Source organism: Chrysochloris asiatica, unplaced genomic scaffold, assembly GCF_000296735.1.
Source record: "Chrysochloris asiatica unplaced genomic scaffold, ChrAsi1.0 scaffold00095, whole genome shotgun sequence".
Lineage (NCBI taxonomy): Eukaryota > Metazoa > Chordata > Mammalia > Afrosoricida > Chrysochloridae > Chrysochloris > Chrysochloris asiatica.
In genome coordinates this window covers 12,666,314-12,682,453 of record NW_006408613.1, presented here as the reverse complement: position 1 = coordinate 12,682,453, position 16,140 = coordinate 12,666,314, and the positions used below count along the sequence as shown (strand labels likewise).

Genomic DNA, 16,140 nt, shown 5'->3' with positions numbered 1-16,140 from the left:
TTTCACCAGACCCATCTAGACAAGATGATAGCTATTCAGTGGGGACTCTTTCTTTTCCCCCACACTCTTAAGCTCTTTCTTGAAACCTTGTAAGCCAGTCACTTCATGCCTTTATTGCCCCCTCATTTTAGATAGCCAATGTTTAAGTTGCCCATCCCTATTTACCCTGTGCACAGAGCAGATAGCACTGATACTTGATTAGAAGACTCTTTCCCTCTCTGTTGGTATTTACAGTAACTACTGCTCTGAATATAGGTCAGGTTCATCAAGAAGATGTATCTTCTGTCACTATAGCTGTTCCAGTCTGCTTGTGCTTTCTAGTGGGAATGTCTCACCTCATAGGTTGTGGATGGGACTCAGGATTCCACCTAAGGTCCTATACTTTGTAAAGGCTTTGTATGAGGCCTATTTCACTGGGCAAGTTGTAGAACCCCTCCCTTTTAGGTATTCCAATTGTTGCATCTGCTTTTGAATTACCTTGAGCAAAATTTTACTTGTATGAGATACTAATGATATCCCCCAGGTAAGTTCCACATTCCATTGGATCACCTCTCTTTGGAATGGGCAGATATGGATCTCTTCCAGTCAATTGGTCACATAGTTGTCATCCAGATTTCTTGGCATAGATGAGTGAGTGCCTCCAGTGCTGCATCAGTTTGCTGAAAGATTTCAATTTATATTCTATCAATTTCTGGACCTTGTCTTTGCAAACACCTTCAATGAACCTTGGACTTGTTACTTTAGTATCACTGGTTCTTTATCCTGCTACCTCTGAAATGGCTTAACATACACTATTTCTTTTTGATACATTGATTCAGTATATTCCTTCCATCCTCTTTTGATGCTTTCTACGTCATTCAATATTTTGTCCATAGAATCCATCAATATTGAAAGTCGAGGCTTGAATTTTTTCTTCAGTTCTTTCAGCTTGAGAAATGCTGACTATGTTCTTCCCTTTCAGTCTATGCACATTTTGTTACAATATGTGACTTTGTCTTCTCGAGCTGCCCTTTGAAATTTTCTATTAAGCTCTTTTACCTCCTCATTTCTTACATTTGTTTTAGCACCTCTACACTGGAGAACAAATTTCAGAGTCTCTTCTGACATCCATCTTTGTCTTTTTCTTCTTTCTTATCTTCCTAATGACCTTTTGCTTTCTTCCTGTATGATATCCTTGATGTTGCCCCACAACTCTTCTGGTCTTCAGTCATTAGTGTCAACTTCATCAAATCTGTTCTTTAGGTGATCTCTAAAGTCAAGTGGAATATGTTCAAGGTCATATTTTGGATCTTATGGACTTGTTTTCATTTTTTTTCAGCTTTAGCCTTAAGTTGCACAGGCGCAATGATGGCTTGTTCCACAGTCTGTCCCTGGTGTTGTTTCCACATCGTGTCCTTCCACAAATATAGTCAATTTGATTTCTGTGCATTCTATCTCATGAGGTCCATGTGTACAGCCATCTTTGATGTTGTTTAAAAATGGTATTTGTTACTAAGAAGTTATTGGTCTTGCAAAATTCTATCATGCAATCTCCAGAATCTTTTGTACCACTAAGGCCATATTCCCACCTACTGATCCTTCTTCGATTCCAACCTTCATTTTAGAATCACCAATAATTTTCACAATGTCCTGATTTGATCAATTTCAGACTAAAGAAGTTGGTAGAATTCTTCAATTTCATCATCATTGGCTTTAGTAGTTGGTGGGTAAATTTGAATAGTTGTATTCCATATTTGTTGTTGTTAAGTGCCGTCAAGTCAGTTCCGACCCATAGCGACCCTGTTCAGAATTTCCAAGGCTATAAATCTTTACAGGAGCAGAAAGCCTCATCTTTCTCCCACGGAACTGCTGGTAGTTTCGAACTGCTGACCATGAGGTTAGCAGCCCAACTTGTAACCACTATGCTACCAGAAATCCTTATAGGCATATGGATATTATACTATCACAGACAGCGTTGTACTTCAAGATAGATCTTGAAATGTTTGTTTTGATAATGAATGCAACACAATTCCTCTTCAATCTGTCATTCCTGGCATAATAAACCAACTGATTGTTATATTCAAAGTAGGCAGTATCAGTGTATTTCAAGACACGAATGTCTAGGTTGGAGTCCTGGTGTGGCGCTGCAGGACAAACACTGGACTACAATGTCAACTTGAAGTGCGGATCAAACTCACCAGCCGCTCTTGAAACCCTATATAGAGGGTCGTTATGAGTTGCAACTGACTAGACTTGATGGCATTTACCAACAACAAAGCCTAGGAGATTGATGTTTATGCATTCCATTTCATTTTTTACAATTTTCAATTTTCCTAGATTCATACTTCATATATTCCATGTTCTGATTACTAATGAATGCTTACAGCTGTTTGCCCTCATTTTGAGTTGTTTCCCATCAGTAAATGAGGGTCTCAAAAGCTTTTAATTCACTTCCATCATCCTGGTCAACTCTTTGATGAGGAGGCAGGTCTTCCCCAATCATATTTTGAGTGCCTTCCAACCGGAGGGGCTCATCTTCTGACACTATATCTATTTGTTGTTGTTGTTATATGCCATCGTGTCAGTTCCAACCTATAGCAACCCTGTATAGGATTTCTGAGGAGCAGCAGATGTGCTTGAAACAACAACCGTGCAGTTCAAACCGACCTTGCAGTCCTGTACATCAACCCACAGCACCATACCAAGACTTCATATCTAACAATACTCTGGTGCTAAGTGAGTAAATATTCAGAAGTAGTCCATTTCTCCTTCTTCCTACTCTGTCATAATCTGGAAGTTCAGCTGAAACTTCTTCTCTATTAGTGAACCTGCTGGTATTTAAAATACCAGTAGCATAGCTGCCAAAATCATAGCAACACACAAGCCATCATAGTACAGCAAATTGGCCGACGAGTGGTGGGATCCTTCTCTTAATACAGCAAAATGCTTCAGGCACATCAGGCAAATGTGAGGCAAGAGTGTTGGAAAGCAAAAGACTGGGTGGGAATCAGAAGACCAACGGTTACATTCTGCAAAGCCAGAGGTCACTCTCTTTAGCAAATTCCACCTTCTACTGTCACCATTCTGTGCTAAACCAATCAGTCCTGGAAGGCTGGTCCAAAATCCTCAGCTTCCTTTCCCTCAGCAGTCCAGTCACCAGCTACTTCATACAGTTCTTTCACTTATCCCCAGACACTCAGGGCTAGGTCGGGGCGGATTGCTACACGCTGAGAAATCTACATGATTCCCTCCACTTCAGACCATATAGGCATAAAAAGGTATAAAAAGAAATGAAGTATTGATACACTGAACAAGACTGACCTTTGAACACATCATGGTAACTGAAAGAAGCCAGTTAAAAAAATAACAAATATTAATAAGATTCTGTTTATATGAAATGTCCTCAATGGGCAAACAGAAAAATTACTTAGTGGTTGTTTAGAGATGGGGGGCTGGCAGGAGGAGGAGATAATTGGAAATGATACTTAAAGGGTAAGGTCTTCTTTTAGAGGTGAGGAAACATCCTAAAATTGACTATGGTGCTAGTTGCAAAATTCTGTAAACATACTAAAAACAACTTAAAATAAGTGACTTGCAGGGTACATAAATGGAGTCCTGGTGTGGTGCTGCAGATTAGTGCGCTGGACTGCAGTCAGTTTTAACTGCAAGGGTAAGAGGCTCAAGGTCACCAGCCACTCCTCAGAAACGCTATGTTGTTATTGTTGTTAAGTGCCATCAAGTTGGTTCTGACTTAGTTGATGACTAAGGAGCACCTGAGCCAAGCCACAGTATTTTCATTCACCTCTTATGAATGTGAAAGTTGGATATTGAGTAAGTATGACTGGAGAAGAATTGATGCATTTTAATTATGGTGTTGTCAGAGAATATTGAAAGTATCATCAGCTGCCAGAAAAATAAAAAAATCTATGTTGGGTGAAGTACAGCCAGAATGCTCCCTAGAAGTGAGGATGGCAAGACTTTGTCTCTCATACTTTGGATATGTTGTCAGGAAGGACCGAATACCTGAGCAGGACATCATACTTGGTAATGTGGTGGATCAGAGAACACAGTGGCAATAACAGTGAGTTCAAACATAACAACAACTCTGAGGATGGCAGAGGACTGGGCAGTGTTGCATTCTGTTGTTATTAAGTGTCATCCAGTCAGTTCTGACTCATAGTAACACTGTAATGGGTTTCCACCAACCTTGTGGTCAGAAATTCAGCGTTTATCCTACAGTGCGCCATGCCATACCAGTTCCATAGGGTCACTGTAAGTTGGAACTAACTCAAGGGCACCTAACAACAACAGATAAAGAGGACTTTTGTCCCAAGATGGAATGTGCATAAGTATCACTCATTTGAATTAGCTGATTCAGAAGATTAAGATTTTGGACTTTACTTGTCCTGCTTGAAGATGTCATGGAACAAATATGTATTGCATGTGGCAAGGATATATTTTTTCGGGGGTGGGGGGGAACAGCAAAGGATTGAATGTTAAGGATGGAACTGTGTCCCCCAAAAACGTGAATCCTAACAACCTAAGTGTCCACCAATAGATAATTCATAAGCAAAATGTGGCAAATACATACAATGGAATATTTACTATTCTGTCAAACAGAGAAATGAATTCCTGATCCATTTAACAACACAGATAAAGCTCAAAAATCTTGTTTGAACTGCAATGTCAGCAGTTCAAATTCATCAGGCACTCCTCAGAAGCCCTATACCAGGTCACTATAAGTCAGAACTGACTTGACAGCATTTAACAACAAATTAAGTGTGAGGAGACCTTACTAATGCCAAAGCATTAGAAGTCTGGGTAAGTTTAACTGTTGGTAAAATAGTACTATTTTCTCCTATTTCACAGCTGAGGAAGTTGAAGCTCAAAAAAGATAATTTACAAAATTAGAAGTATCCTTTACTAGTTAATAGTTTTTGAAAATGCTTGATTGAATCCAAAAAAATATGTAGCTTTACAAGATATATTCTGTATCATTTGGAAACAAGCGTCCCAAAAATGTATCTATCAAGTGATGTAAAGATATATACGTAAAGATGCAAACGAACATACTCCTTGAATCCAGTCTACTTGGGTTGAGCCATTATTTTTCACAATGAAGAAATAAGGAGCACTTAATGACAGGTCCTTGGAAACCCTAGACAGAGTCACTATGAGTCAGAACTAACTCGACAGCACACAATGATAATAATGTCATTCTACAAAGGCAAAAAGCTTGTGCTTTAGCATACTTAGTAAAATATAGAAGTCACTACAATATAACCCACATACAGCAGGTAGTCAAGCAAAAGTTACTGAATAAGCAAGAAAAGTCCAGCAATTGAATGAATCTCTACTACTCACTATAAATGTAAAATGATAACATTATCTCCCCATCTAGTGGTCAAGAGAAAAAGTGTTTCAAGAAGTGCCCCTCAAATCAGAACTAAAATGTTAAAACCTTGGTTTTCTGATTGCTGCTACTTCAATGTCAATGCAAGCCTAAGAAGCATATTCCATCGTTGTCCTTGGGAAGTCCTGCTTAGGAACCACACTGCCTGATGAGCCATCCTTTCTTTGTTGTTGTTATGTGCCATCGAGTCGATTCCTCCCCATAGCGACCCTGTGTAGGGTTTCCATGGAGCAGCTGGTGAGCTTGAACCACCGACCTTGCAGTTCAAACGACTTTGCAGCCTAACGCATTTTCCCATAGCGCCACACCAGGACTCCTTTCTTAGAAACTACTTAACTACAAGATTACCCACTGCAAATCTACAAGAACTCCTGTTCTATCCTAAGGACAATCACATTTTCTAACTCCTCTACTGAACCAACTGTACTACCTTTTCCCTACTCTGATGCCAAACTGCACAATGTCACCATCCTATTTCCTAAACCCAGGAGATCCCAGTATGAAATGGTAACAGAGAAGTCAGAGCTGCATAGCTCTCTATAACACAATGAAGAGCACTAGAAGAGGAAGCAGACTTTCAGATAATGCTGTTGTGTGAGCACACAGAAAACAAGGAGTAATTGAAATCGAGGGTTTGGGAGCTGAACTTAAATGGCTCCAAGTATTTTAACAAGGATTAAGTAGCTTGCCCATAGCTACACAGTTATACACCACAGCCCAAATTTGTGTTTCAGTATGGCTGGCTGTAGAGTCTATATTTTTTTCAATACATCATGTTAATTCTTTAGTCAACTTTCATAGACGAGGTAGTATGTGAAGTAGACCTTACAGAAAGAAGTTTAATAAGTACATGTTGTTGTTGTTAAGTGTAGTTGAGTCTTTTCCAAGTTAAATCAACCCTTTTACGGTTTCCGAGGAGCAGTGGGTGACTTTGAACAGCTGATGCTGAGTTAGTAGCCCTCAAAGTGTTAATCCTATAGCACCATATCAGGATTCCAATAAGTACATGAGAAGGAAGGAAATTACAAGACACAAAGAGAAATTATTAGCCTATTGATACTAAAACATCATCAATAATTTACCATCCTTTCTTTTTCCTTATGCACATATTTAAAGCCAAATCACTCACTCATAGATTTTGCATGCATAAAGAAACCAAGGATCACACTATCTGGCCAGTTTCCTGTGCTTTCCATGTAGGAATCATATCATGTTCAATCATGTTCAGTGATCTTCATGCCTGAGGATGCTTATAAAGGAATATGCATAAAATTCCCAGAAAGCACAGTTTTCAGGTAATACATTTCCTGATTAACAACTTCCACTAGGTATTCTTCTGGAAAACGGATTGATTCACTGAGGTTCTCATTTCCTACCACTATCTCCATCACTTGATCCTGCCAGCTTCAGTCACGCTCACTCCTCTCCCTCACTGTTCCTCAAACACGCTCAGTCTGGGACCTCTTGAAGGATCATCTTACTTGTTGCTAAAAGGCATGCACAGATCAATCCTGAATTTAATCATGATACTTTGGCTAGGATTTAAAAATTGGGAGGAAAAAAAGAAAACAATTCGTATTATCAATTTGGTGATGTCGCCAATAATTTATAAAACCTAATCAAATTGCTTTGCATTGTCTTAAATATTTCTGTTGGGAATGAAATAAAGTATTAAACTCAAAGTTTTTTGGCCAATGTTGAAATGTCTTTTCAATCACCCAACTACTGTCAAATGTTGCCACAGCTCTTAAGGGAAAAAGTAAAGTAAGAGTAAAAAATAACTTTTTGCTGAAATGACATTTGTTATATTTTTAAAATAGTAAAAGATTTTGGCATTCTCATTACCCATCCACAGAACATGAGATTAGCTGGCATAAAAGGTGTCTTTGAAAAATTAAAGCCATTCAAACCTTATCCATTATTTGAAATGGGTATTTCAAATATCTATTTTGTTATTCATTTAAGAAGTCCAGTCTGATTCCCACCACCTTCATCTACTATTTCTTATGAATAGCAGTGGAACACAGGCAGCACCAGAATACTGAATACTGAAACATAAAGAAGTGTATGAAAATATTGTCAGATATGGTGCCAAAAATTAGTCCCTCAGGTTAGAAGGCACTCAAACTACAACTGGGGAAGATCTGTCTCCTCAAAGAAGAGTTGACATGAACGGAGTTAAGCTTTCAGGACCTTCATTTGCTGATGGGGCACAACTCAAAACGAAGAAAAACAGCTGTAGTATCCAGTAATAATCTGAACATGCAATGTACAAAGTATGGATCTGGGAAAATTGGAAATTGTCAAAAATGAAATGGAATACATAAACATTGATATTTTTGCCATTAGTGAGCTGAAATGGACTGGTATTGGCCTTTTTTTTTTTTTTAATGTTTTATTGCGAATTATGTGATAATTTACATGGGAAAACATTAGCTTTACATTCATCCTACTGTATATTGTTTCACTGCCATGGTTATAATCTCCTCCATGCCTCATCAATCAACCAAAGGGTATACCCTGCAAGCCTGCACACAGCCCCTCTCCCTCTCTGGGTCTAGAGTCCCCAGCCACTCCATCCCTCCATGCCATCATCTCTGGCTCCATCTCTGGTATCACTGTTTCTCTGGATAGGGTCCCGCACTCTGCTCTTCTCCCTTCATGGTCCCAGGGACCTCCGCTCCTGGACTGCAAAGTCAACCACTCCCGTCCTTTGTATTGGCCATTTTTAATCTGACAATCACATGGTTTGCTATGCTGGGAATGTCAAACTGAAGAGGAATGGTGTTGCATTCATCACCAAAAAGAATATTTCCAGATCTATCTTGAACTACAGCGCTGTCTGTGATAGATAATATCCATACACCTACAAGGAAAACCAGCTAATATCACTATTATTAAATTTACAAAGAACCACTACAGCCTGTAATGATGAAATTGAAGAATTGTACAAACTTTTTGAAATTGAGAAAACATGCAAACAAGATGTATTGATAATTACTGGCAAATTGAAACAATGAAGGATCAGTTGTTAGAAAATATGGCCTTGGTGACAGAAATGATGCTGTAGATAACATGATAGAATTTTTGTAAGACCAATTGATTTCTTCACAGCAAATAACTTTTTTAACAACATAAAAGAGGACTATGGAGTGCTGCTGGCCAGGAGGCAGGCTTGCAGAATGTGCCCTTTGGCTGTTTAATGAATGATGATGCACAGAGGCAACTGTAATCATTGCAATAAAATAATGGTGTAAAGCCAATGTTCTCCCATGTAAACTATCACTTAGTTCACACATAAAAAAAAGGCAAAAAAATAAAATAAAAGAGGATTATACACATGGACCTTACCAGATGAAATACACAAAAATCAAAATGACTACATCTGTTGAAATAGACAATAGAAAAACTCCATACCATCAGTCAAAACAAGGCCATGGGCACACTGTGCAGCAGACCATCAACTGCTCATATGCAAGCCCAGGCTAAAGCTGAAGATAATTAAAACATGTTCACAAGAGCCAAAATCTGACCTTGAATATATCCTACCTGAATTTAGAGATCATCTAAAAACCAGATTTGATGAATTCGACACTAATGAAGATCAGAAGAGCTGTGGGATGATATCAAAGACATGATACAAGAAGAAAGCAAAAGGTCATTAAGAAGACAAGAAAGAAGAAAGACAAAGATGGATGTCAGAAGCAATGCTGAAACTTGTTCTCCAGCATAGAGATGTTAAAGAAACTGGAAGAAATGAAGAAGCAAAAGAGCTTAATAGAAAACCTCAAAGGGCAGCTTGATAAGACAGTCACATATTATAACTAAATGTGCAAAGACCTGGAGTTAGAAAACCGAAAGAGAAAAACACACTCAACATTTCTCAAGCTGAAAGAACTCAAGAAAAAATTCAAGCCTCAATTTGCAACATTGAAGGATTCTTTAAATGACATTAAATATTGAATGATGCAGAAAACATCAAAAGAAGATAGAATGAAGTAGGGGTGGATAGAGCTGTGGACTCCACCTATCCCTACCCCTACCATTACCCTTCCACCCCACCCTCACCCCAACTCCCACCAAAAAGTAAAAAATCAGGATGTTTTTCACTGTCCATGGCTTTGTGTTTTAATAAACAATTTACAGTGGAAAAAAAAAAAAAGAAGAAGATGGAATAAATACCCAGAATCACTGTACCAAAAATATATAATCAATATTCAACCATTTCAAGAGGTAGCATATGATCTAATGCTTGAACAAGAGCCAATGATATCAAAGGAAGAAGTTCAAGGTTCACTGAAGCCATTGGCAAAGAACAAGACTCTGGGAATTGATAGAATACAAATTAAAATCTTTCAACAAATTGATGCAGCAATGGAGGCACACACTTACCTATGCAAGGAATTTGGAAGCTAGCTATCAGGCCAACAGATTGAAAAGATCCATATTTGTGACCATTCTAAAGAGAGGTGGTTCAACGGAATGCGAAAATCATTTGATAATTTCATTAATATCGCATGCAAGTAAATTTTGCTCAAGATAATTCAGTACATTGTCAAGAAGTTGCCAGAGGTTCAGACCAGATTCAGAAGGGGACATGGAACGAGGGATATCCCTGCTGACATCAGGTAGATCTTGGATGAAAGTGGGTAATACCAGAAAGATGGTTAACTGTGCTTTATTGGCTATGCAAAGGCTTTCGATTACATGGAACATTATAAACTATGGACAACATTAAGTAGCTTCAAGTCAATTTCCGCTTATAGCAACAAATGTGACAGAGTAAAATTACTCTGTAGGATTTTCTTAGCTGTAATCTTTATGGGGAGTCCTGGTGTGGTGCTGTGGGTTAATGCGCCAGACTGCAAAGCCGTTTGAACTGCAATGCTGGCGGTTCAAGCTCACCAGCTGCTCCTCAGAAACCCTATACATGGTCACTAAGGGTTGTAACCGACTAAATGGCACTTAATAACAATAATAAATCTTTATGGAGGAGTCCTGGAGTGGCGCTGTAGAATAAACACTGTACCTCAAGGTCGGTTTGAACTGAAAGACCAGTGGATCAAACCCAGTAGCTATACCTCAGAAACCCTGTACAGGGTCACTGTGAGTTGGAACTGACTCAAAGGCACTTAACAACATCAATCTTTATGGAAACAGATTGTCAAGGTCTTTATCCCATGGAGCTGCTGGACAGATCTGAAGCACCAACCTTTTAGTTCATATGAGTGAAGTTGTTGGTTAAGTGCTGTCAAGTGGGTTCTAATTAGTGGTGAACCTGTAAAGGGTTACCAAGGCTTTAAGTCTTTGTGGGAGCAGAAAGCCTCATCTTTCTCTCATTTAGCGGCTGGTAGGCTCAAATAGAAGATCTAGTGGTTCACAGTTTAGTGTTTATAGTATGGAGCCACTATGTTTCATCAGTAAAGTAGGTAGCCATTAATTACTTAATCATTTAAATATTTAATGAGTAACAGGACATTTATATAATTTTAAGGTATTGCTCCTCAAAAAGCATGTTGATTACAAAGAAAAATAAATTTTACAGGAAAGCCTTGAAGACAACATCAAAATCTAGAGATAAAAGTGAACATTTTCAGTATCACAAAAACTTGAAATTGTGCACCACCTAAGAGGATACAACTAAGAAGCCATTAAATGTTTACATACATATATTTTACCACAACAAAGTTTTTTAAAAAGAGAATGCATCATCACTTCCATGAGATTACTGAGTAAGATGCATAACCTGAATAATTTCATGAAGAAATACCAGACAATTCCTAATGAACGTTCTATATAATAATGAATGTATAGTCTTCAAACTGGAGAAAGATGAGGCTTTCTGCTCTCGCAGAGATTTAACAAAAACAACGATCTTCAAAAGTATCAAAATCACGAAGGCCAAAGATGAAGAACAGTTCTAGACCGTGAGAAAGACTAACGAGGCATGACACTAAATGCAATGAGTTTCTGAAGATGATACTTTGCTAGAAAATATACTACTGGAATGACTGGTGAAACTAGAACGAATTTTGAGGATGAGAAGACAGAGAGTTAATTTCCTAATACTGATGGTCACATTGCTGCTATGTGAGAAAACACTAAATTCACGAGATGACAGGGCATTCAGTCAGAAACTTACTCTCAAATGGTTAAGGAAAAAAACAAATCTATGAATTGTATTTCCAACTCTTCTGTTTACATATGATTGTTTAAAGAAATTAAATTTATGGTCAACTATCCTGAAGGAGACCTGGTATGGTGCTGTTGGTAAATGTGCCAGACTGCACTACACTACCGTTTCAACTGCAAGGTCAGCAGTTCAAGCTTACCAGCTACTCCTTGGAAACCCTATACAGGGTCACTATGGATCAGAACTGACTCGATGGCACTTCACAGCAAAAACAATCATGAAGAAGGAGCACTGGTAGCGTAGTGGTTACGAATCGGGCTGCTAACCTTTAGGTGAGCAGTTCACAACTAACTACCAGATGTTCCACAGGAGAAAGATGAGGCTTTCTGCTCCTGTTAAGATTTACAGCCTCGGAAACCCTATGCAGGGTCACTATGAGTCAGAACCGACTCCACAGCACACCACAACCATCCTGAATAGAAGTCCTAGCGTGGCACAGTAGGATAAGCTCTGGACTGCTAACCACACGGTTGGCAATTCAAACCCATCAGTCGCTCCTTGGAGTTTCTATACAGGGTCACTATATGAGTTGGAACCCACTTGATAACACTTAACATCAACATCCTCAACAGAGATCACTGTGTGGCAGGGATCCTGGTGTGATGCTTTAAGATAATCAGTGGACTGCTAATGGCAAGCCCAGGTTTAAGCCCATCCATTGTTCCTTGGAAACCCTATACAGGGTCACTAGGTGTCGGAACCAGACAGCACTTATCAACAAGAAACTCAACAGAATTTGGAGAATACCTGCCTTTTATTTCTTCCACGGTTATTGCTTCTTCTTTTTTAATATAAAAGTATCTATTGTCCAAAGGGAAAGACAGAATTTTATGTTACTGTTACACAGTTGTCTGCTAAAAAAAAAACAAGAAATAATGCAACAAAATGTGATTCTAGTGACACCTAGTGACCTTTTGTATTTAATGTGAACATTTTCAATATAAAATCTGAACAATGATCCTGGACAGTGAGCTAGGAACCACCATGAAAATAATAGACATATGGTCTCTCCAGAAAACATACACAAGGTCACTATGAGTTGGAACTGACTCGTAGGCACTTAATACCAACAACAAATGTGATAGAAAAAGTTTATCTCTCAATTGTAAGCTTTGGTGAAAAAGTTCAGGTTCACAAACAAATCAGTAAAATTGAAATAAAAACATTATTATTTTTCGCCTATATATTAGGAGAGATGTAAAAGACTAATAATACATAGTATGAGTAAACATATTGTTGTTGTTCAGTGCCATCGAGTTGGTTCCGAACCACAGCGACCCTGTATAGGATTTCCAAGGAGCAGCTGGTGAGCTTAAACTGCCGAGCTTGCCGTTCAAAGGACTTTGCAGTTCAGCACATTAACCCACAGGAAGTAAGTATTCTTTTACACTGCCATAAAGAATGGAAATTGGTACTCTTTTCAGAAGGTAATTGGACAGTATTAATCAAAAAAGGATACTCTTTGTGGTTACAAGTCTACTTTTGGGTATTTAAACCTATGTGAACAATTAGACAGCTGCAAAATACAGAAACAAGAAAAGAAAACAGAAACACAGGAAGAATGAAAAGAACAACTTCATACACATTAATAGGCTATAGCTTACAAAATTACTGGGAACCTACTATGAAGGATTAGACACATGGGTTTCAAAAACTCATGGATAATTATTCCACAAACTTTGTGAAGCCTTCTCATATATCAATAGGAGTAAAAATTCAGCTATTAACTGAAATGCTAGCAGTTAGTGTTGACCCAGCGATACCTCAGAAGAAAGACCTGGTGGTTTATTTCTAACAGATCACAGCCACTGAAAATCCTACGGAACACAGTTCTACTCAGAAACACTTAGGATCACTATGAGTTGGAATCAACTGGCATATATATGTATGTTGGAAAGTAAAAACGTCCCAGGAGAAGGACATCATGCTTGGTAAAGTGGAGGGGCAGTGAAAGAGAGGAAAGCCCCAATGAGATGGACTGACACAGTGGCCGCAGCAATGGTTCAAATGCAACAATTGTGAGGATGGTGCAGGGCCAGAAGTGTTTCATTCTGTTGTGCACAGGGTTGCTGAGTCAAAACCTATTCAACGGCAGCTAACAACAACAAAGTAAAAAAGTATTGCTAGTAGATTTCCAGTTCATACATTCAAGGGTTTACTCATAACAAACTTATGTTTAAACATGAGGCCAGAGGATGGCTGCAGACAAGTTATTTCAGTAGTACACTTTTAAAACAAAGAGCCAATCAAAACAATAGCATCTGCTTGCTGCAAGCTAAGCCCTACAATGTTCAATAGACTCCTGTGAACCCGGGTGAAGACCTGGTTGGCCAGCAGTGTGGCAAGACCTGGGGACTCTTGGGCCCAGAGTCAGTGACATATTCACACAGGACTAGAGTGGAAAGTGAAACGTTCAGCTGATCAGACGAGAGGGCATATTCACAAGAACACCCACACTTGCAGAAAATAGCCACTTGACCAGAGACTTCAATGACTGGATGATCAGAGCTCAACCCGAAGAAGAAAGAAGAGGAAAAAAAGAGTAAGCTGATACAATTTGATGAACTTGACCTACATCTATGGATTCAGTAGCTCAAAAGAGGGAACAAATACCTAAAATGGGGCTACAACGTGCCCAGTGAAGGAGGCTTCCTGCGGAGCCTCTGCAATATATAAGACTATAGGTGGAAGCCTGAACCACATCCAGATCTCCAGAGATGGGATATTCCCACTTGAAAGGAAAAGAAGATCAACCTGGAGTGGCTAGAAGAAGATACTTCTTGAAAGAAAGACCTACAGGAAAAATATAAAACAACAGAGAGCAGGACCCTACCCAGAGAAGCAGTGATGCCTGAAATGGAGGCAGAAATGATGATGTGAAGTGATGGAGCAGCTGGAGACTTTAGATCCAGAGAGGGAGAGCGACTGTGTGCTGAAGACCTGGGGGGTATGATGCATGGAGGGGATTGTAACCATGGCAATGAGACGATATACAATAGAATGAATGTAAAACTAATGTTCTCCCATGTAAACTACCACATAATACACAATAAAACATTTAAGAAAAAAAAAAATGGGGGCTTTTTGGAAGAAGTTTTAAGAAAACTGAAAACGGCAATTGTGAAAAAAGGTCAGGAAACTTGCACCAAGGAATTATTTTCTATCACAACAATGCACTGCTCTTTCTGTCCATTAAGAATTATGTTGGGAAACCTTACCCCATTCACCATATAACCTTGGTCATACTTCTTCAGATTTCTTTTTGTTCTCCACCCACAAATCTACCCACCAAGAACATTAAAAAGCAACATGATTTTCTTTGATATCTGTGAAGATATCAAAACTGCCATTTTTATGTGGTGTAAATCAAAGAGTGTAGAATTCTTCCAGAAGGTTCCAACTCACAATGAACCTGTATAGGATTTCCAAGGAGCAGATGGTGGGATTGAACCACCAACCTTGTAGTTAGTAGTCCAGTGCTTATCCTACAGTGCCACAGAGAGATGGAAACACCACCTTCAGAATTTTATAGATCCACATGAAGGTTATGGTAAGAAATAAGAGCTGCACATTTTTATATTTTTGTTCAATAAATAGTTGTTTTGCTGTTGAGGACCATCAAGTCAATTCCAACTCTTAGTGACCTTGTATAGGATTTATGAGAAGTGGCAGATGGGCCTAAAGTGCCAACCTTGAGGTTAGTAATCCAGCGCTTATGCTATACACCACATCAGGACTCCATATATATATACAAACACACACATACTAAGGTAAGTAAAAACATATTGTTACCACAGTTCCCATGTTGCTGTGATACTGGAAGCTATGTCACTGTTACTTTAAAAACCAGCAGTCACCCATGGTGCACGGGCTTCCGCAAAGCTTCTAGACCAAGACTAGGAAGAAGCAAAGGTGAACTACTTTGGAAAGTTTAGCCACTGAAAACATTATAAAAATCAGTAGAACACTGTCAGATATACTGCCAGAAGATAACCCTCTCAGATTGGACGGCACTCAAAATACAACTGGAGAAGAACTGCCTCTTCAAAGTAAGAGCTGATCATATAATGTGAATGTAGTACAGCTTTGGGGACCTTCATTTGGTGATGGGGCACAACTCAAAATGAAGAGAAAAGCTGCAAACATCTATTAATAATCAGAACATGGAATATATAAAGTATTAATCTAGAAAAAATTGGCAGTTGTAAAAATGAAATGGAATGCATAAAGATTATCCTAGGCATTAGTGAACTTAAATGGAATGGTCTGACGGAATTTTACAAGACTTATTCTTTGCAAATGCCTTTTTTAAACAACATAAAAGACAACAATATACATGAACCTCATCAGAATGAATACACAAAAATCAAACTGACTATATCTGTGGAATAGCTCCGTATCATCAGCCAAAACAAGACCAGGGTCAGACTGTGGAACAAACACATCATCAATTGCTCATACACAAGTTCAAGGTGAAACTAAAGAAAATTAAAACAAGTCCATGAAAGCCAAAATAAAGCCCTGAATAGATCCCATCTGAATTTAGAGACCAACT

General features: G+C 38.7%; 1 protein-coding gene across 1 annotated transcript in view; it reads right to left on the bottom strand.

Annotated features, from left to right (window-relative positions):
- Positions 1-16,140, bottom strand: part of LOC102829467 (microcephalin-like) — a gene marked incomplete at its 3' end in the record, with an annotated part of 359,617 nt that overhangs the window by 304,546 nt on the left and 38,931 nt on the right. The gene's annotated exons all lie outside the window — the stretch shown is intronic.